A 21,601-nucleotide genomic window follows, 5' to 3' on the forward strand; every position below is an offset into this window, starting at 1 on the left:
CAATATGCTCTCGAGTAGCCGCTGTCAGGACGTTGCCCTCTTTGGGTACAGCGAGCACAATCCCCCTCTCTCTGTCTCCTACAACCAGGCTGCTGTGGTCAGAGAGGTCGTAAATTCCTGGAGGAGATTATCTCCTCATGGCCACAGTATAGAGAGAGAGTGAGTGTCATAGAGAGAACAAAGGAATTTCTTCCACCTCACAGAACTGGAGAACCGAACGACATTTATGTTCTGGAGAAGGTATAAAAGATCGGTGAAGAATCCAGCTATGAACTGGTCCATTTGGTACAATTTTGTGAAACTCATGGGAGACAATACGGCCACATTACCATAACGCTGTTTATACAATAGCCTCAGATATGAGGCTTACATCTAATTGTTGTATAAGTGAATGAGTGAGGATGATACTGATTGTGAAATTGTGTAATGTGATTCTGGACTGTTTAATTAAGGAAACTCCAATTCCCTTTGGAGTTTAACTAAATCAGAGGACCACCCATGAGCATAGTTATGGTCTGGCGTCCTGGGACAGGCCCTTTTCTGCTCTTCTGAATAAAACCCCCACCCGGGTTTTCTATCACCAGACCGAGCTTACCTCAATTATGAGAGGGCTAAGGGTTGAGATGATTGCTGAATCTTTTAACCATCCCACGTGGTTAAACTCTTAGACTATCGATACCGACAGAAAAAGAACAAGTCTTTGATATGAATTACTAGTCTGCAGCTAGGAATTCGGTATCATTGAACGCGAAGACCGACAACCGCCGAAACATCTATCCTATAACGACATGAATGAATGTCACTCTGAACTATCCATTCTAACCACAACAGGCAGACAGACTCTCCAACAGAAACAAACTTTTCAACAGAGATCCCGACGACACACTGAGCGTAAATATATATATTGATTGCAATTGTTCCCGAATGAGTGAGCATTCACGTGCAAAGGATTAGCATTTCAATTGTTATAATTATCACTCTGTCTAACAAGCCGCCATACCGGTTTAGCCCACTAGGGCACATCCCCCTATCATTTCTTTGTAAACATATCTATTTTGTTTGTTTGTGTGATGCATTTCTGTGAATTACTTAGTAAATAAATTATTTTAAGACAATTGATGTATGGATGACTCATAGTGAAGACTGGGTTCATGCAGATAACCAACAATTTACGACGTTTGGAATGAGACTAACGTGAGGTAAATAATAATTCATTAATCAGAAGACTAAGTGATCAGATATTAAAATATCTGAAAGTTATATTAGGAAAATTATAACTTTCTAATCTGAATATTTTCCTTGGTGCCCCGACTTCCTAGTTAATTACAGTTACATGATTAATCAGTTTAATCACGTAATAATAATTACAAAGAATTTTTGATAAAGATAAGTCTTCAGTTTTAATGATGCCAAAGACACGACACCGCGGTTAGCAGAATGGGCCTTCAGGGGACGTCGCGCCTGAGTGGCCTGTTGGGATCCTCAGGCAGATTATGTCGGTATTCCAGTCGTGAAGGATCTGCGGGGTTCCGTGCCCCGTACCGGCAGTAGAAGGGGTCCGGATATTGTAGCCGAGGAGTGGGCTTCAGGAGTAGCCCAGGAGCCCTAGCCAGGAGATGGGTCTAGCATGGGCTAGCTCCAGGCTAGTTGGTGCTAGCTCCGGGACGGAAACGTTAGCCAGGAGTAGTCAACCAGGTTGTGGTTAGCTAGCTGCGATGATCCAGATGGAAAGGTTCAGAGTTTGCGATAGGAATCCGGGGATATGGAGAGAAAAATAGGTCCAGTATGCTCTGGTTTGAAACACGTTGTACGAACTGGCGAGAGCTTTCCGAGTTGTGGAACCTTTGTTGCCCCCAGCACAAGGTGGACCTTTGTAAGGATCATGCTGTTTAATCAGCTTTTTGATATGCCACACCTGTCAGCAATGTTCCCTCAAATTGTTTGGGGCACTGAGCAAATTTCAGGTCTGCTGAGCGCAAACTTGAACATAGTTAAAATTCTGTGCAACTTCCAGCACGTGTTTAATGTGAAGGCTGTAACCGCTTTAAGCACCTAGGCTGTAACCGCTTTAAGTTACAGTTTTAACAGTGGCCATGTAGACTACTGTGGCTATTTGATCATAATGTAGGCCTACCAGAGTGGCCTACCACAAAGACAATAAAATGCATCCCATAATATTTTAACATGGAAGTAGCTGTTCTATCTTTCAGCCTACAATAGCAGCCAAAACATGCAGGGCTTGACATTAACCTGTTTATTAATTTGTCCTTCAGACAAGGAGGTGACTGAAAATGTTGTTGTATTGTTTGATGCAAGAAAGCACTTTACAAAATAAAATGCATTATTACTCCCATACCATTATTACAGAGAACCAGACAAAATATGCTACCCTCTCAAAATACAACACTGCCCCTTTAAGACAAACAAACAACTCTTTACCTGACTTGCTTTTCAAAGACGTGTAGAAATGTACACCTTTTGTGCTCTTGTAGGAAGCAATCACTCCCCTATTGCTGACTACAGATAATCTATAACTGGGCTAATAACTCACCAACTAGCAAAGGATATGAACAAAATGTGCACATGTGGCTACAGGCAGCGCCTGCTTTGATCTCAAAACAAGCGCATCTACTCACAACCACTCATGATGTAAACACAGTTCAGTTCAAAGTAAATGGCACAGATCCATAAATGGCAATGGTCTATTTCAAATCAAATCAAACTTTATTTGTCACATGCGCCATATACAACAAGTGTAGACTTTACCGTGAAATACTTGCTTACAAGCCCTTAACCAACAGTGCAGTTCAAGAAGAAGAAAATACTTACCAGGTAGACTAAAATAAAAAGTAACACAATAAGAATAACATAACGAGGCTATATACAGGGGGCGTGTCACACCCTGACCTTAGTTATCTATGTTTTCTTTATTATTTTGGTTAGGTCAGGGTGTGACTAGGGTGGGTAGGCTAGTTTTGTATTGTCTAGGGTTTTTGTAAGTCTAGGGTATGTAGGTCTAGGTGATGTGTAGGTTTATGGTGGCCTGATATGGTCCCCAATCAGAGGCAGCTGTTTATCGTTGTCTCTGATTGGGGATCATATTTAGGTAGCCATTTTCCCTTTTGTGTTCGTGGGTTCTTGTCTATGTGTAGTTGCCTGTCAGCACTCATTTGTACAGCTTCACGGTTTGGTCAGTGTTCATTCGTTTTAAACCTCTCTGGGATAGCGTCCCACCTGGCCAAAAGCCAGTGAAAATGCAGAGTGCCAAATTCAAATAAATTACTATAAAAATCAAACTTTCATGAAATCACACATACCAAATTAAAGCTACACTTGTTGTGAATCCAGCCAACATGTCAGATTTCAAAAAGGCTTTTTGGCGAAAGCAAACGATGCTATTATCTGAGGATAGCACCCCAGTAAACAAAGAGAGAAAAGCATACTTCAACCCTGCAGGCGCGACACAAAACGCAGAAATAAAAATATAATTCATGCCTTACCTTTGACAAGCTTCTTTTGTGTGCACTCCAATATATCCCATAAACATCACAAATGGTCCTTTTGTTCGATTAATTCCGTTGATATATATATCCAAAATGTCCATTTATTTGGCGCGTTTGATTCAGAAAAACACCGGTTCCAACTTGCACAACGTGACTACAAAATATCTCAAAAGTTACCTGTAAGCTTTGTCCAAACTTTTCAAACTTCTTTTGTAATACAACTTTAGGTATTTTTTTACGTAAATAATCAATAAAATTGAAGACGGGATGATCTGTGTTCAATACCGGAGGAAAACAATGTGTAGCATGCTTTCTGGTCACGTGCCTCTAACAAACAGTACACTTCACTGGAGCCTCATTCTGAACATGGATACTTCTTCATTTCTCAAAGGAAAAACCTCAACCAATTTCTAAAGACTGTTGACATCCAGTGGAAGCGATAGGAAATGCAGGAAGGTCCCTTAGAAATCTGGATTCCCAATGAAAACCCATTGAAAAGAGAGTGACCTAAAAAACAAAACAAATCTGAATGGTATGTCCTCTGGGTTTTTTCTGCCAAATAAGTTCTGTTTTAATCACAGACATGATTCAAACAGTTCTAGAAACTTCAGAGTGTTTTCTATCCAACACTAATAATAATATACATTTTTTTTTTTTTTTTTACATTTGTTGCTAGGGACATTCCTGAAAGAAGCTAGCTAGCTAACAAGGAGTGTCTAGTTGGCAGAAGAGAAGAAGGGACAAAGAAGGGACAAAGTGGGACAAAATAAGGACAGAAGAAAAGGGAAAGGGGACATTAAGGTGAAGCAGTCCTCTAAAGACACAAAAGACAATAATACAAGAAACAACACTTCTATTGCCTCTCCCTCTATGATACGCACTCCCGGTTTGGTTTGGAGCGAGTAGTTGCATTCCGCTTTGCTCCACAGGTAGTATTACAGGTAGTATTACATTTCATTTCATTACAGTACAACAGTTTGATTTGTTTGATCTTAGCTGGCTACATAGCCGTCTTTGTATCCAAGATAATTGTGTAGTCTAGAGTAATTGTCGAGGTTACCTAGCCAGTTAGAGGTTACCTAGCCAGCTACACTTTCAAACAAAGTCAACAACGCAGCCACTGCTAGCTAGCCTATTTCACCAGCCAGCAGTACTATATCATTTTAGTCAATAAGATTTTTTGCAACGTAAGCTTAACTTTCTGAACATTCGAGACGTGTAGTCCACTTGTCATTCCAATCTCCTTTGCATTAGCGTAGCCTCTTCTGTAGCCTGTCAACTATGTGTCTGTCTATCCCTGTTCTCTCCTCTCTGCACAGACCATACAAACGCTTCACACCGCGTGGCCGCTGCTACTCTAACCTGGTGGTCCCAGCGCGCACGACCCACGTGGAGTTCCAGGTCTCAGGCAGCCTCTGGAACTGCCGATCTGCGGCCAACAAGGCAGAGTTCATCTCAGCCTATGCTTCCCTCCAGTCCCTCGACTTCTTGGCACTGACGGAAACATGGATTACCACTGATAACACTGCTACTCCTACTGCTCTCTCCTCGTCTGCCCACGTGTTCTCGCACACCCCGAGAGCTTCTGGTCAGCGGGGTGGTGGCACTGGGATCCTCATCTCTCCCAAGTGGACATTCTCTCTTTCTCCCCTGACCCATCTGTCTATCGCCTCCTTTGAATTCCATGCTGTCACAGTTACCAGCCCTTTCAAGCTTAACATCCTTATCATTTATCGCCCTCCAGGTTCCCTTGGAGAGTTCATCAATGAGCTTGACGCCCTGATAAGTTCCTTTCCTGAGGATGGCTCACCTCTCACAGTTCTGGGTGACTTTAACCTCCCCACGTCTACCTTTGACTCATTCCTCTCTGCCTCCTTCTTTCCACTCCTCTCCTCTTTTGACCTCACCCTCTCACCTTCCCCCCCTACTCACAAGGCAGGCAATACGCTTGACCTCATCTTTACTAGATGCTGTTCTTCCACTAATCTCATTGCAACTCCCCTACAAGTCTCCGACCACTACCTTGTATCCTTTTCCCTCTCGCTCTCATCCAACACTTCCCACACTGCCCCTACTCGGATGGTATCGCGCCGTCCCAACCTTCGCTCTCTCTCCCCCGCTACTCTCTCCTCTTCCATCCTATCATCTCTTCCCTCTGCTCAAACCTTCTCCAACCTATCTCCTGATTCTGCCTCCTCAACCCTCCTCTCCTCCCTTTCTGCATCCTTTGACTCTCTATGTCCCCTATCCTCCAGGCCGGCTCGGTCCTCCCCTCCTGCTCCGTGGCTCGACGACTCATTGCGAGCTCACAGAACAGGGCTCCGGGCAGCCGAGCGGAAATGGAGGAAAACTCGCCTCCCTGCGGACCTGGCATCCTTTCACTCCCTCCTCTCTACATTCTCCTCTTCTGTCTCTGCTGCTAAAGCCAATTTCTACCACTCTAAATTCCAAGCATCTGCCTCTAACCCTAGGAAGCTCTTTGCCACCTTCTCCTCCCTCCTGAACCCTCCTCCCCCTCCTCCCCCCTCCTCCCTCTCTGCTGATGACTTCGTCAACCATTTTGAAAGAAGGTCGACGACATCCGATCCTCGTTTGCTAAGTCAAACGACACCGCTGGTTCTGCTCACACTGCCCTACCCTGTGCTTTGACCTCTTTCTCCCCTCTCTCTCCAGATGAAATCTCGCGTCTTGTGACGGCCGGCCGCCCAACAACCTGCCCGCTTGACCCTATCCCCTCCTCTCTTCTCCAGACCATTTCCGGAGACCTTCTCCCTTACCTCACCTCGCTCATCAACTCATCCTTGACCGCTGGCTACGTCCCTTCCGTCTTCAAGAGAGCGAGAGTTGCACCCCTTCTGAAAAAACCTACACTCGATCCCTCCGATGTCAACAACTACAGACCAGTATCCCTTCTTTCTTTTCTCTCCAAAACTCTTGAACGTGCCGTCCTTGGCCAGCTCTCCTGCTATCTCTCTCAGAATGACCTTCTTGATCCAAATCAGTCAGGTTTCAAGACTAGTCATTCAACTGAGACTGCTCTTCTCTGTGTCACGGAGGCGCTCCGCACTGCTAAAGCTAACTCTCTCTCCTCTGCTCTCATCCTTCTAGACCTATCGGCTGCCTTTGATACTGTGAACCATCAGATCCTCCTCTCCACCCTCTCCGAGCTGGGCATCTCCGGCGCGGCCCATGCTTGGATTGCGTCCTACCTGACAGGTCGCTCCTACCAGGTGGCGTGGCGAGAATCTGTCTCCGCACCACGTGCTCTCACCACTGGTGTCCCCCAGGGCTCTGTTCTAGGCCCTCTCCTATTCTCGCTATACACCAAGTCACTTGGCTCTGTCATATCCTCACATGGTCTCTCCTATCATTGCTATGCAGACGACACACAATTAATCTTCTCCTTTCCCCCCTCTGATAACCAGGTGGCGAATCGCATCTCTGCATGTCTGGCAGACATATCAGTGTGGATGACGGATCACCACCTCAAGCTGAACCTCGGCAAGACGGAGCTGCTCTTCCTCCCGGGGAAGGACTGCCCGTTCCATGATCTCGCCATCACGGTTGACAACTCCATTGTGTCCTCCTCCCAGAGTGCTAAGAACCTTGGCGTGATCCTGGACAACACCCTGTCGTTCTCAACTAACATCAAGGCGGTGACCCGTTCCTGTAGGTTCATGCTCTACAACATTCGCAGAGTACGACCCTGCCTCACGCAGGAAGCGGCGCAGGTCCTAATCCAGGCACTTGTCATCTCCCGTCTGGATTACTGCAACTCGCTGTTGGCTGGGCTCCCTGCCTGTGCCATTAAACCCCTACAACTCATCCAGAACGCCGCAGCCCGTCTGGTGTTCAACTTTCCCAAGTTCTCTCACGTCACCCCGCTCCTCCGCTCTCTCCACTGGCTTCCAGTTGAAGCTCGCATCCGTTACAAGACCATGGTGCTTGCCTATGGAGCTGTGAGGGGAACGGCACCTCCGTACCTTCAGGCTCTGATCAGGCCCTACACCCAAACAAGGGCACTGCGTTCATCCACCTCTGGCCTGCTCGCCTCCCTACCTCTGAGGAAGTACAGTTCCCGCTCAGCCCAGTCAAAACTGTTCGCTGCTCTGGCACCCCAATGGTGGAACAAACTCCCTCACGACGCCAGGTCAGCGGAGTCAATCACCACCTTCCGGAGACACCTGAAACCCCACCTCTTTAAGGAATACCTAGGATAGGATAAAGTAATCCTTCTAACCCCCCCCCCCCCCCTTAAAAGAGTTAGATGCACTATTGTAAAGTGGTTGTTCCACTGGATATCATAAGGTGAATGCACCAATTTGTAAGTCGCTCTGGATAAGAGCGTCTGCTAAATGACTTAAATGTAAATGTAAATGTACATATATTAGCATCTGGGACTGAGTAAGAGGGAGTTTACTCTGGGCCCGCTTTTCATCCAAACGTGAAAATGCTGCCCCCTATCCACAAGAGGTTTTAAATAAATAGAATGTACGCATACCATGCTGCGCCTTGGTCCGATTCATACGACGAACGTGACAGGGCACCAGTATCGAGTCAGTGTGCGGGGGTACAGGCTAGTTGAGGTAATCTGTACATGCAGGTGGGGGCAAAGTGACTATGCATAGGTAACAAACAAACAGCGAGTAGCAGCAGTGTACAAAAGGGAGGGGGGTGTCAATGTAAATTGTCCGGTGGCGATTTTATGAATTGTTCAACAGTCTTATGGCTTGGGGGTAGAAGCTGTTGAGGAGCCTTTTGGTCCTAGACTTGGTGCTCCGGTACCGCTTGCTGTGCGGTAGCAGAGAAAAGAGTCTATAACTTGGGTGACTGGAGTCTCTGACAATTTTACGGGCTTTCCTCTGACACTGCCTATTATATAGGTCCTGGATGGCAGGAAGCTTGGCCCCAGTGATGTACTGGGCCGTTCGCACTACTGACAGTCCAGTCTGTTATTGGAACTCAATCAGCATGACAGAGTGATCTCCAGCCTTGTCCTCGTCAACACTCACACCTGTGTTAACAATAGAATCACTGACATGATGTCAGCTGGTCCTTTTGTGGCAGGGCTGAAATGCAGTGGAAATGTTTTTGGGGGATTCAGTTAATTTCTATGGCAAAGAGGGACTTTGAAATTAATTGCAATTCATCTGATCACTCTTCATAACATTCTGGAATATATGCAAATTTCCATCATACAAACTGAGTTAGCAGACTTGGTGGAAATTAATATTTGTGTAATTCTCAAAACTTTTGGCCATGACTGTACACGGAGGATATTTTTGCAGAATTCTGCATGCAGTCTCAATTTGGTATTTGTCCCATTTTGTGAATTCTAAGTTTGTGAGCGGACCCCAGACCGCACAACCACAAAGTGCAATGGGTTCTTTAACTGATTCAAGTATTTTTAGTCAGATCTTAATTGGGATGTAAAATTTGATGTTCCTTTTGATGGCGTAGAAGGCACTTCTTGCCTTGTCTCTCAGATCGTTACCTGTGGCACTGATGTATAGGCCGAGGTAGGTATAGTTTTTGTGTGCTCTAGGCCAACGATGTCTAGATGGAATTTGTGGTCCTGGCAACTGGACTTTTTTTGGAACACCATTATTTTTGTCTTTACTGTCTTTACTTTACAGGGCCCAGGTCTTCCAGAATCTGTGTAGAAGATCTAAGTGCTGCTGTAGGCATTCATTGTTCTTCCTTGGTTGGAGACAGAAGCACCAGATTATCAGCAAACAGTAGACATTTGACTTCAGATTCTAGTAGGGTGAGGCCAGGTGCTGCAGATTGTTCTAGTGCCCTCACCAATTTGTTGATATATACAGTGCATTCGGAAAGTATTCAGACCCCTTCACTTTTTCCACATTTTGTTACGTTACAGTTTTATTCTAAAATGGATTAAATCGTTTTTTCCCCCTCATCAATCTACACACAATACCTCATAATGACAAAGCAAACAGATATTTAGAATTGAGATTTTTGGTACTTTTTACCCCCTTTTTCTCCACAATTTTGTGATATACATTTGGTAGTTACAGTCTTGTCCCATCGCTGCAACTCCCATATGGACTCGGGAGAGGCGAATGTTGAGAGCCATGCATCCATCCGAAACACAAACCTGCCAAGCCGCACTGCTTCTTGACACACTGCTCGCTTAACCCGTACATCTGTCAACCGAAGTCAGCATGCATGCGCCCGGCACGCCACAAGGAGTCGCTAGAGTGCGATGGGACAAGGACATCCCGGCCTGCCAAACCCTCCCCTAACCCGGACGACGCTGTGCCAATTGTGCGCCGCCTCATGCGTCTCCCGGTTGCGGCGGGCTGCAACACAGCCCGGGATCAAACCTGTAGTGACGCCTCTAGCACTGCGATGAAGTGCTGTAGACCGCTGCGCCACTCGGGAGGAGGTTTTTAGAAATTATAGCACATTTCTTAAAAATAAAAAATGGAAGTATCACATTTACATATTTATTCAATATTTTGTTATTGCACCTTTGGCAGCGATTACACACTCAAGTCTTCTTGGTTATAACGCTACAAGCTTAGCACACCTGTATTTGGGGAGTTTCTCCAATTCTTCTCTGCAGATCCTCTCAAGCCCTGTCAAGTTGGATGGGGAGCGCTGCTGCACAGCTATTTCAGGTCTCTCCAGAGATGTTCGATTTGGTTCAAGTCTGGGCTCTGGCTGGGCCACTCAAGGACATTCAGAAACTTATCCCGAAGCCACTCCTGCATTGTCTTGCCTGTGTGCTTAGGGTGGTTGTCCTGTTGGAAGGTGAACCTTTGCCCCAGTCTGAGGTCCTGGGGGCTCTGGAGCAGGTTTTCATAAAGGAGCTCTCTGAGCTTTGCTACGTTCATCTTTCCCTCGATCCTGCCAGGTTTCCTCCAGATGTGACACTTGGCATTCAGCCCATCTTGGTTTCATTAGACTAGAGCATCTTGCTTCTCATGGTCTGAGAGTCCTTTTGGTGCCTTTTGGCAAACTCCTAGCGGGTTGTCATGTGCCTTTAACTGAGCAGTGGCTTCCATCTGGCCACTCTACCATAAAGGCCTGATTGGTGGAGTGCTGCAGAGATGGTTGTCCTTCTGGTAGGTTTTCCTATCTCCACAGAGAAACTCTAGAACTCTGTCATAGTGAACATCGGGTTCTTGGTCACCTCCCTGACCAAGGCCCATCTTCCCCGATTGCTTCGTTTGGCCGGGCGGCCAGCTCTAGGAGGAGTCTTGGTGGTTCCAAACTTCCAGGGGACCTTCAATGCTGCAGAAATGTTTTGGTACCCTTCCCCAGATCTGTGCTTAGACACAATCCTGTCTCAGAGCTCTAAGGACAATTCCTTCGACCTCATGGCTTGGTTTTTGCTTTGACATGCACTGTCAACTGTAGGACCTTATGTAGACAGGTGTTTGCTTTTCCAAATCATGTCCAATCATTTGATTTTACCACAGATGGACTCCAATCAAGTTGTAGAAACATCTCAATGATATTCAATGGGAACAGGATGCTCAATTTCGAGTCTCAGAGCAAAGGGTCTGAATACTTATTTAAATAAGGTATTTTAGTTTTTTATTTGTAATACATTTGCAAACATTTCTAAAAACCAGTTTTCTCTTTGTCATTATGGGGTATTGTGTGTAGATTGATAAGGGACTTTAAAAAAAACTTTACTTTACTTGGCTCATCGCGCCCTAGCGACTTAAATAAAATGGAACAAATAACTCAAATATATTTCTAATCATTTATTTCCCTGACCCTCTTTTGGCCATTGAAATGATCAGGCTGACAGTGTGGGCATTAGGAAACAAATGTAAAGATATTTACATACAACCCTGATTGGCTGATAGAATAGTCTAGAGCTCACTCCCTTACCCAGATAAATGGTAATTGGTCTATTATAATCAGATCAGATTGTGATGTCATGATCTGTGCCAAAAACTCCATTACACCTGAACAGGATCAAATTCCAGGGCATTATTACAATTTTCACACTTTCAGTGTTATTTCGACCTTATAATTAGGAAATATCATTAAAAAAACAAGAACATCACATTTTTAATTGCACTGCCCCTTTAAGTCAACAAATGACAACATTAAGGTACACGTGTGCAGTACTGCAGTATGATATGCAGTATACCTGGAATAATCTCTTGGCTCAAAAAGGTTTTTAGTGAAATACAATGATTTTAAATGTATAACCTAAGTAAAGGGTTAAAAACATTAAATACTCACTTCTAAAAACCTGAGCACACAAACTGATGACATCCAGAACCAGTTTATCGTTGTGTTTTTGAGATGACAGCCTGTCTGAGGTGATTCCAGAACCTCATGCTGCTGATGGGGTTGTCCCTCCATTTTATGTAAGTGTTCTTCTTCAGGTACTTGTGGAGACCAAACACTTTCTTGGTCCTCTTCTCCTCCTCATCCTCCAGTATGATGATGATAATGTTGGGGTTGCCCTCCATCACCAGCCAGGACTGAGCCACCTCAAACTCAAAGCAACACCACACGCTTTCGATAAAGTGGTGCGACACCACCACGATGTGGGCATTACTATCTACCGATGATGCCCTCGTCTATGATGTTGGAGGAGGTGGACTTGAAACTGAAAACTTCTCTTTTTAAGGTGACATTATCTTATGAATTTGTCGAATGTGCTGGGGTATAATTTCTTCAGTTTCTGTTTTTATAACACTATCTCTTTTTCCAGATTTTTTTCTAGATTTATTTTTAAACCAATGCAGTATTTGTTTCCACAGCATTTCACATGTATATTCTACCACTTAGTTCTCAGATGACTCAAGGCTACTATTACATTCATTAACAACTTGAATGCCTAAATGCCGTATAGTTATGCTAAAAAGCTGACAACAGAGATGCTAATTCTGAGAATAATGTCAGCTCATCAACAGGAACCAGTTTATGGTTGTGTTTTTGAGATGTCCCTCCATTTCGGGTAAGTGTTCTTCTTCAGGTATTTGTGGAGCACAAACACTTTTGGTCCTCTCCTCCTCCACGTCCTCCAGTATAATGATGTTGGGTTTTCCCTCTAGCACCAGCCAGGACTGAGCCACCTCAAACTCAAAGCGACACCATGCACTGTCAATGAAGTGGAGCAAAACCACAGAGATTACCTTGCGGCTACCAATGATGCCCTTGTCTGTGATGTTGGAGGAGGTGGACTTGCCCACTTCAAAGTCCTGCTCATGGAGGCACAGCTGAATGGGAGGGCCTCCTTTCTCAAGGTTCTCCACCAGTTCCTCCATCACCCAGGCCTCTTCCTTGCTGGAGTAGATCACAAAGACATCGTAAAGGCAATCCTGCTGGCGGGAGATCTTGTAGCCCCTCAGCAAAACGCAGCAGTAACACAGGTAGAACTGGAACTTGTAGGCCAAGACTGACAATGTAAGAATAAAAATGACAACAAAGATGGGCACTAAAAGTTTAACTCTCAAGATGTGCGTGCAGTATTCAACATCAAAGTCAAACACTTTAGTGGTCTGTGTTGATTCTGATAATGGTTTACACAAAATATTTGTTTTTATTTTTATGGTTCATTTCACTGGGAATGTTCTGAAATTGCATTTTGCCCTCCCATGTGATACACAGCGAGGCAACGGACGAGTAGGCTGTTTGGAGTGTTTATCCGACTGGAGAAAAAAAATAATAATAATAATAATTAGGTCCCCCCCACTTCTAAAACCAGAGTTGCGCCCCTGGGTTCATCCATATAATAAAGTCTATTTGTGAGCAGGAGAAATCCACAATTCTGGCAATCAGATTTTTGCCTAAATCCATCCATGTTAGTGAAGCAAAGCTAGGATTGGATAGAAAATGCACAGATATCAATTTATTTCCACTGAGAATCAACTCTCGAAACATATTTAGATTAACAAAAGAGTTGCAGAGCAACTTCTCAATACCGCAAGATGAAATATCTAACGTTTCCAGAGGAGTAAGGTTCACAGAGAGATTATTTGAGATATTCCTGAGTAATTTGTCACCAGATAGTTTGAGCACACTCAGATTCCTGTCATTAAAAGAACAACTGGTTTGTGACAGTGATCCCTGTATCGGAGATTTCCAGATACTTGTGATGACTCAGATTCACCATGTTAAAAAGGTCATCAGCACCAGTGAGCTTGCTATTGTGGAAATCCAACCCTTCAAGGGATTCAAGTCCAGAAAATTGTGAAATATTCAAGCGGATCTCTGCATTGGAACTGATGTTGAGGTGGCGAAGTCGAAGTTTGCTGAGTCTACAACAGAGCTTTTATAACATAACCTACCTCTGTGCATTGTTGCCCCCTTGCTGCATGGAAGAACAGAAAAACTGTCCAAAATGGGTATCAACCACATCATTTTGTATCTGTGAATATTACAAAACAGACACATTCATTCAGCTCTGGTACTGGTCCTACCACATAGACGCCCCGTTCTCATGCATCAGGGGATGTGGTGACAATGCGGAGACAGGAGAACACAAACTAAAATAGCTTTGTCCTTTTAGAAATATGAGGAATGAAAATGAGAAACAGCGTGAACAATGGCCATTTAGGTCGTCATCATCCATAGATGAACAATACATGTGAGATGCAGAGCCACTTCTCAAATAGATAGTGATGGTGTAGTATCTAGTACTAGCCTATCAACTAACGTGGTATTATCAATTACTAAGTATTGAATGCTTTAGTAAACAACATGGTTTCCACTCTCCTGTAGATTTTGTTTCTCCTGCGTGCTGTGGAGGGAGACATTTGCACAGAGGTAAAGTATAATTGAAGACAGGTTATTGTTGAATGGTTGATCATTAAAATGTAATATTAGACAACATTGAAAAGGATGGTGATGTTCAACGTTGATGGTGCGACTGGTCAGGTCAACAGATTATGATACATTTAATTAATTACCTATTCCCAGTTTCCCACATGGAAAATATTTAATTTGATCGCTGTATTCATATTTTTGTCCCTGGAATTTGATTATTTTACAAATTACAATATAAATAGTTCAAAATCCTAAGGGTTATTGATACTGTTAAACCATTGCATTATATAATGTGAAGGGAGAAACCTCAGCTACATACCTGCCCTTCCTCCCTTCACAGAAACTCTGGATTTCAGTTTTAACTACCTGACATCTTTACAGCACAGTATTTCCCCTCTATTATTGGATTTGCAAGTCCTTGATCTCACAAGGTATTTGGAATTATATTTTTGTCAACTATTGGACAATTCATATCTGTTTTATATGTTAATGCGTACATAGTACATACAGTGCATTTGGAAAGTATTCAGACCCCTTGACTTTTTCAAAATGTTGTTACATTATAGCCTTATTCAAAAATGTATTAAATAATTGTTTCCCCCTCATCAATCTACTGTAAAGGGGTGCGTAATTGGTGGCAGGGAAGTCAGACGCAGGAGAGCAGAACTAGGTAGTAGCCGGAGCAGTTTAATCCAAAACCCAATGGCATAAAAATACAACAGAATATGGGTACAAAAACCCGACGCGCACCAGTAAACATGTGCACAAGCACTTACAACAAACAATTCCACACAAAGACATGGGGGGGAACATACACAACAATTAATGAGGGAAATGGAAACCAGGTGTGTAGGAAAACAAGACAAAAACAAATGGAAAATGAAAAGTGGATCGACGATGGCTAGAAGACCGGTGACGCCGACTGCCAAACACCGCCCGAACAAGGATAGGAAACGATTTCGGTGGAAGTCGTGACATCTACACACCATACCCCATAATGTCAAAGCAAAACCAGTTTTGTAAAAAATAAAAAACAGAAATATTACATTTATATACGTTTTTCAGATCCTTTACTCAGTAGTTTGTTGAAGCACCTTTGGCAGCGATTACAGCCTTGAGTCTTCTTGGGTATGACGCTACAAGCTTGGCACACCTGTATTTGGGAAGTTTCTCCAATTCTTCTCTGCAGATCCTCTCAAGCTCTGTTAGGTTGGATGGGGAGTGTTGCTGCACAGCTATTTTCAGGCCTCTCCAGAGATGTTCGATTGGGTTCAAGTCCGGGCTCTGGCTGGGCCACTCAAGAACATTCAGAGAATTGTCCCGATGCCACTCCTGCATTGTCTTGGCTGTGTGCTTAGGGTCATTGTCCTGTTGGAAGGTGAACCTTCTGCCCAGTCTGAGGTCCTGAGCTCTTTGGAGCAGGTTTTAAATCAAGGATCTCTGTACTTTGCGCCATTCATCTTTCCCTCAAACCTGACTAGTCTTCCAGTCCCTGATACTGAAAAACATCCCCACAACATGATGCTGCCACCACCATCCTTCACCGTAGGGATGGTGCCAGGTTTACTCCAGATGTGATGCTTGGCATTCAGGCCAAAGAGTTCAATCTTGGTTTCATCAGACCAGAGAATCTTGTTTCTTTGAGTCTTTGTGCCTTTTGGCAAACTCCAAGCGGGCTGTCATGTGCCTTTTACTGAGGAGCAGCTTCCATCTGGCCACTCTACCATAAAGGCCTGTGTGTTGGAGTGCTGCAGAGATGGTTGTCCTTCTGGAAGGTTCTCCAATCTGCAGAGAAACTCTGGAACTCTGTCAGAGTGAACATCGGGTTTTTGGGCACCTTCCTGACCACGGCCCTTCTCCCAGGAAGTGTCTTGGTGGTTCCAAAACTATTTCCATTTAAGAATGATGGAGGCCACTGTGTTTTTTGGGACCTTCAATGCTGCAGACATTTGTTGGTATCCTTCCCCAGATCTGTGCCTCGACACAATCCTGTCTCGGAGCTCTACGGACAATTCCTTCTACTTCATGGCTTGGTTTTTGCCAAGCACTGTCAACTGTGTGATCTTAAATAGACAGGTGTGTGCCTGTCTATTTAATGTCCAATCAATCAAATTTACCACAGGTGGACTCCATTCAAATTGTAGAAACATCTCAAGGATGATCAATGGAAACAGGATGCATTTGAGACCAATTTTGATTCTGATAGCAAAGGGTAAATAAGGTATTTCTGTTTTTAAATTATTAATAAATTAGCAACATTTTCTAAAAACCTGTTTTCACTTTGTCATTATGGGGTATTGTGTGTAGATTGATGAGGATTATTTTTTTTAATCCATTTTAGAATAAGGCTGTAACATAACAAAATGTGGAAAAAGTCAAGGGGTCTGAATACTTTCTGAAGGCACTGTACATAACACATAATGGATATGCAGGAGTTAATTGTATTTAATACTTTTATTGTTCAACAGCTGCAGAATCCAGCATATAACTTATGATGCCTACCACAATGTGAGGAATGTAACATTCCTTTGATTGATTGATTCTTACTGGAAACCCCATTGGAAACTTTGGGAACAATGCCCTAAACTCACTGCATCTCCTTCAAAAGCTTGTTCTTGTCAATACTGGTCTTCTCTCTATTGAGGACCTGCATATAAACCATTTAACCAAGCTGCAGGAGTTGAATGTCGGGATAAACAATCTCCTCTCCATGTCTATCCCATCCTAAGTTATCAACTTCACAGACTTTAGGATACTGGACCTGCAGGCTAATAACATATCCGTTATACAAGTCCGTCACATAGCTGTCTTAAGGCAAATTAGGAACAACATCACAATTATACTCAACAGAAATCCTGTATTACATATAGAACCAGGAGCATTTCAGAACATTAACCTACACGAGCTGCATCTACGAGATGCATTTCCTTCAGGTAATGTGAGCACAGCTGGCCTCAAAGCACTTGCTGGTCTCTCTGTGGGGAAGCTGGTCATTGGCGACTACAGGGATTCTCTTGTTTTCATTCTTTCATTCATTCATTCTTTGTATGGGCTCTGCTTGATAAACTGAGGAAATATACTACTATCAAAAAGAGAGGACAATTGGATCCAACCCAGTATTTCGCTGCATGACAAACGCCACAAAAATCACCCATTCGTGAATAATGTTCAATTCAGACGAATCAAAGAGCTTGTTCTTACACAGCAAATCTAGTCTGCAGCTTTCCCATACAAAATCCTTAGAGAGACTGACAATAAAAGAAAACTCATACCCTATACTCTTTAATGATGCGTTTGAAGACATGCCTCTCCTCCAATATGTGGATCTGAGCAACAACCAAATCGTCATGGAAGGCTACTGCAAACAGAGTTCCGGGGACTTCCACGCCTACGCCACCTCAATATGAGCACCAGCACCAACATCCAGATAGAAACAATGGAATTCCAGGGATTGGAGAGTCTTGAGGTGTTGGATTTCCGTCACACAAAGCTGACTGGTTTGGAATTTGGAACCATGAAATACCTCTCATGTCTTCAGTACCTGGATATCTCCAATACAAGCACCATCTTCTCAAACCCCATGTCCTTACTGGGACTTTACAACCTTAAAGTCCTCAAAATATCTGGCAATAGTTTCCATGGGGATTCCTTAAGACGTGCGTGACTGTTTAATATGCAAAACCAACGGCAGCCAGAACAACAAAATATGGGTACAAAATAACCCGTCGCGAACCAGTCAGAGTGCACAAGCACTTTACAACAAACAATTTCACACACAGATATGGGGGGAACAGAGGGTTAAATACACGACAAGTAATGAGGGAATGTAAACCAGATGTGTGGGAAAACAAGACAAAACAAATGGAAAAAGAAAGGTGGATCGGCGATGGCTAGAAGACCGGTGACGTCGACCGCCGAATGCCGCCCGAACAAGGAGAGGAACCGACTTCAGTGGAAGTTGTGACAGTACCCCCCCTTGACGAGCGGCTCCAGCAGCGCGCCGCCCCCGGCCTCGGGGACAACCCGGACGGCGAGGTGCAGGGCGATCCGGACGGAGACGGTGGAACTATGTAGACAGCTACGAAAATACAGAGGAAACTCTTTCGGTAGATAGTGTGGTCTACAGCTTACCACGAGATATTCTACCTCATGCGAGCAAAACTTTGAGAAATGCATAGGCCCCCACCCCGTGTCTTACCAGAGGCTGCTTTTCTGTCTTGCCGATAAACTGTATAACCCGCCAGCTGTATGTTCTTAATGTCATCGTTCAGCCACGACTCGGTGAAACATAAGATATTACAGTTTTCAAATGTCACGTTGGTAGGATATACGTGCTTTCAGTTCGTCCCATTTATTTATTTATATTTATTTTCCAGCGATTGAACATTAGCTAGCAGAATGGAAGGCAAGGTCAGATTAGTCACATCCCAGTTCTGATGTCCAGAAGCTCTTTTCGGTCATAAGAGACGGTATCAGCAACATTATGTACAAAACAAGTTACGAACAACGTAAAAAAATAAATAATAATAATATGATTGGTTTAGAGCCGATAAGACGGCAGCCCTACCCTCCGGTGCCATCATCATGCATCTGCGTTACTGCTGCGTTTTGCTGAGGGGCTACAAGATCTCCCGCCAGCAGGATTGCCTTTACGATGTCTTTGTGATCTACTCCAGCAAGGAAGAGGCCTGGGTGATGGAGGAACTGGTGGAGAACCTTGAGAAAGGAGGCCCTCCCATTCAGCTGTGCCTCCATGAGCAGGACTTTGAAGTGGGCAAGTCCACCTCCTCCAACATCACAGACAAGGGCATCATTGGTAGCCGCAAGGTAATCTCTGTGGTTTTGCTCCACTTCATTGACAGTGCATGGTGTCGCTTTGAGTTTGAGGTGGCTCAGTCCTGGCTGGTGCTAGAGGGAAAACCCAACATCATTATACTGGAGGACGTGGAGGAGGAGAGGACCAAAAGTGTTTGTGCTCCACAAATACCTGAAGAAGAACACTTACCCGAAATGGAGGGACATCTCAAAAACACAACCATAAACTGGTTCCTGTTGATGAGCTGACATTATTCTCAGAATTAGCATCTCTGTTGTCAGCTTTTTAGCATAACTATACGGCATTTAGGCATTCAAGTTGTTAATGAATGTAATAGTAGCCTTGAGTCATCTGAGAACTAAGTGGTAGAATATACATGTGAAATGCTGTGGAAACAAATACTGCATTGGTTTAAAAATAAATCTAGAAAAAAATCTAGAAAAAGAGATAGTGTTATAAAAACAGAAACTGAAGAAATTATACCCCAGCACATTCGACAAATTCATAAGATAATGTCACCTTAAAAAGAGAAGTTTTCAGTTTCAGGCTGTTTGTACAGTTTAACATGTTTAGAGGAGTTTCCACCAACAGTTTCTGAGATGTATTTCCCAAGGGCATTTTTGTTGGCATTTGGGATGTCTGTGGGGTTTACCCAAAGCGGATGTTTGTGTATGGGTGGCTGTGTCCGAATACACACACATGCATTCTAAATAGCAGGCAATTTGGGCATGCAAAAAAATAGTCTAGCAGGGATACAGCTTTTCTCAAAATTGACTTTTCGTAGCAGGGTTAGAAGAACTTACGCAGTGGATTTTGAGAATGAACATAGCAGGTTAAGATAATTAGGTTAAGGCTAAGAAAAGGGTTAGGGTTAGCTAAAACGCACAAATAAGTGCGTCAGTGTCAAATTTGACAAAAGCTGTATTCCATCTAGACATGACCTTGTTTGACATTAGCTGATAATCAGCTGAGGGGACAAGCTGTACCAAAATGAACGAATGGTGGGCCGTGAATCAACGTAGGCTAATTGAGCATTAGATTATGCATTTTCATTAGCATGAGACTGTTATGCTGATATTTGTTGCATTCGTTTTTACTGAACATTATGTTCTAAATAGTAATAGAAGTACGCCGAGTGCACAGTAGGTAAGTAGCAAGGCATATTTAGGACACAAACAATGTCTTTGGTTATCACGTTACACAGTCATGTCATTTTGATTTAGGCACAAACACTCGGAGACAGCAGTGAACAGATGAACAATTTCAGAATGAAGGGATGTTTTGATCTCAAATTGTGTTCGCAAGAATGAAAGCATGCATCTGAATACAAGTTGAACACGAAACTTCACTCTTATAAAAACAGGTGCAATCTAGAACCTAAAAGGGTTCTTTGGCTGTCCCTATAGGAGAACCCGTTGAAGAACCCTTTTTGGTTCCAGGTTCAACCCTATTGGTTCCAGGTAGAACTATTTTGGGTTCCATGTAAAACTCTTTCCACAGAGGGTTCTACGTGAAACCCAAAAGGGTTCTACCTGGAATCAAAACGGGTTCTCCTATGGGGACAGCCGAAGAACCCGTTTGGAACCCTTTTTCTAAGAGAGTAGATCAGTTTCCTATCATTTGTAAATTGTAATTGGGCAATGAATAATTGCCAGATTATCTCAGTATATGGAACTTTGGCTTCTTCATTTGCAAACAGTCAAAGGAAGTTATTTCTAGGTGTTTATAAAAGTAAGCTGGCCAACTTCTTGATCCTGCTTTGTAAAATACCACCTTGCTTTAGTGTCTATCTTGTGGTTGAATCTGGTGTAAATTCCTCATCTGTCTTTTTGTCAAAGACAGAACCTTTGCAGTGTGGTGTAGTGTAGTGCCAAACCTCCCCAGCCTTTAAACGTCCAAACAGGAGGACTGGTTTAACCCAGAGACCAGACTTCATTAGATGTTCTCTCTTGAACACATACACTCCAGTCACACAGTTTCACTGAAACCAACCGTCAACATCTCTCTGTCTGTAGATCTCACTTTTACCAACGGATCCCATCTCCTACACACGTGAACATTCTTCACCTGCTGACCTCACCTAATTTACCAGTGGATCTTACCTCATTTACCTGTGGAAACTCAACTTTATATTTTTACATGTGGGTCTCACTTTTACCTGTTAACTTCATCTTTAGACCTCACTTTTAACCTCTGACACCACCTTTAAATTAGCACCATCTCATCTACCTGAGGACCTCACCTTTAGTCCTACCTGTGGCTCTGACTACTACTTGTCCCAGGAGAGATGTCGCATAGTGCCAGCACCTTGGATCTGGACGTTACCACCAAGTACAGTATGTTGGATGGGAAGGCCCAACGGCGCTCCACTACCCTGCGTTCCCATGCTCAGCCCAAAGCCTCCAAGCCAAGCGATGCTCTGCAGTGGTGGAAAAGGTACCCAATTGTCATACTTGAGTAAAAGTAAAAATACCTTAATAGAAAATGAATCAAGTAAAAGTGAAAGTCACTCTGTTAA

At 43.7% G+C, this 21,601-nt stretch overlaps 4 pseudogenes; 2 read left to right on the forward strand and 2 right to left on the reverse strand.

Moving 5' to 3' along the window:
- Nucleotides 1–12,420: 12,420 nt before the first annotated feature.
- On the reverse strand, nucleotides 12,421–13,085 carry LOC139562521 (toll-like receptor 4; annotated as a pseudogene).
- Nucleotides 13,086–13,196: 111 nt separating this feature from the next.
- Nucleotides 13,197–13,947, reverse strand: LOC139562522 (toll-like receptor 4; annotated as a pseudogene).
- Nucleotides 13,948–14,558: 611 nt separating this feature from the next.
- LOC139562523 (toll-like receptor 4) lies at nucleotides 14,559–17,931 on the forward strand (annotated as a pseudogene).
- Nucleotides 17,932–18,851: 920 nt separating this feature from the next.
- On the forward strand, nucleotides 18,852–19,416 carry LOC139562524 (toll-like receptor 4; annotated as a pseudogene).
- The last annotated feature ends 2,185 nt before the right edge of the window (nucleotides 19,417–21,601 follow it).

This window comes from Salvelinus alpinus, chromosome 32 (genome assembly GCF_045679555.1).
Source record: "Salvelinus alpinus chromosome 32, SLU_Salpinus.1, whole genome shotgun sequence".
Classification (NCBI taxonomy): domain Eukaryota; kingdom Metazoa; phylum Chordata; class Actinopteri; order Salmoniformes; family Salmonidae; genus Salvelinus; species Salvelinus alpinus.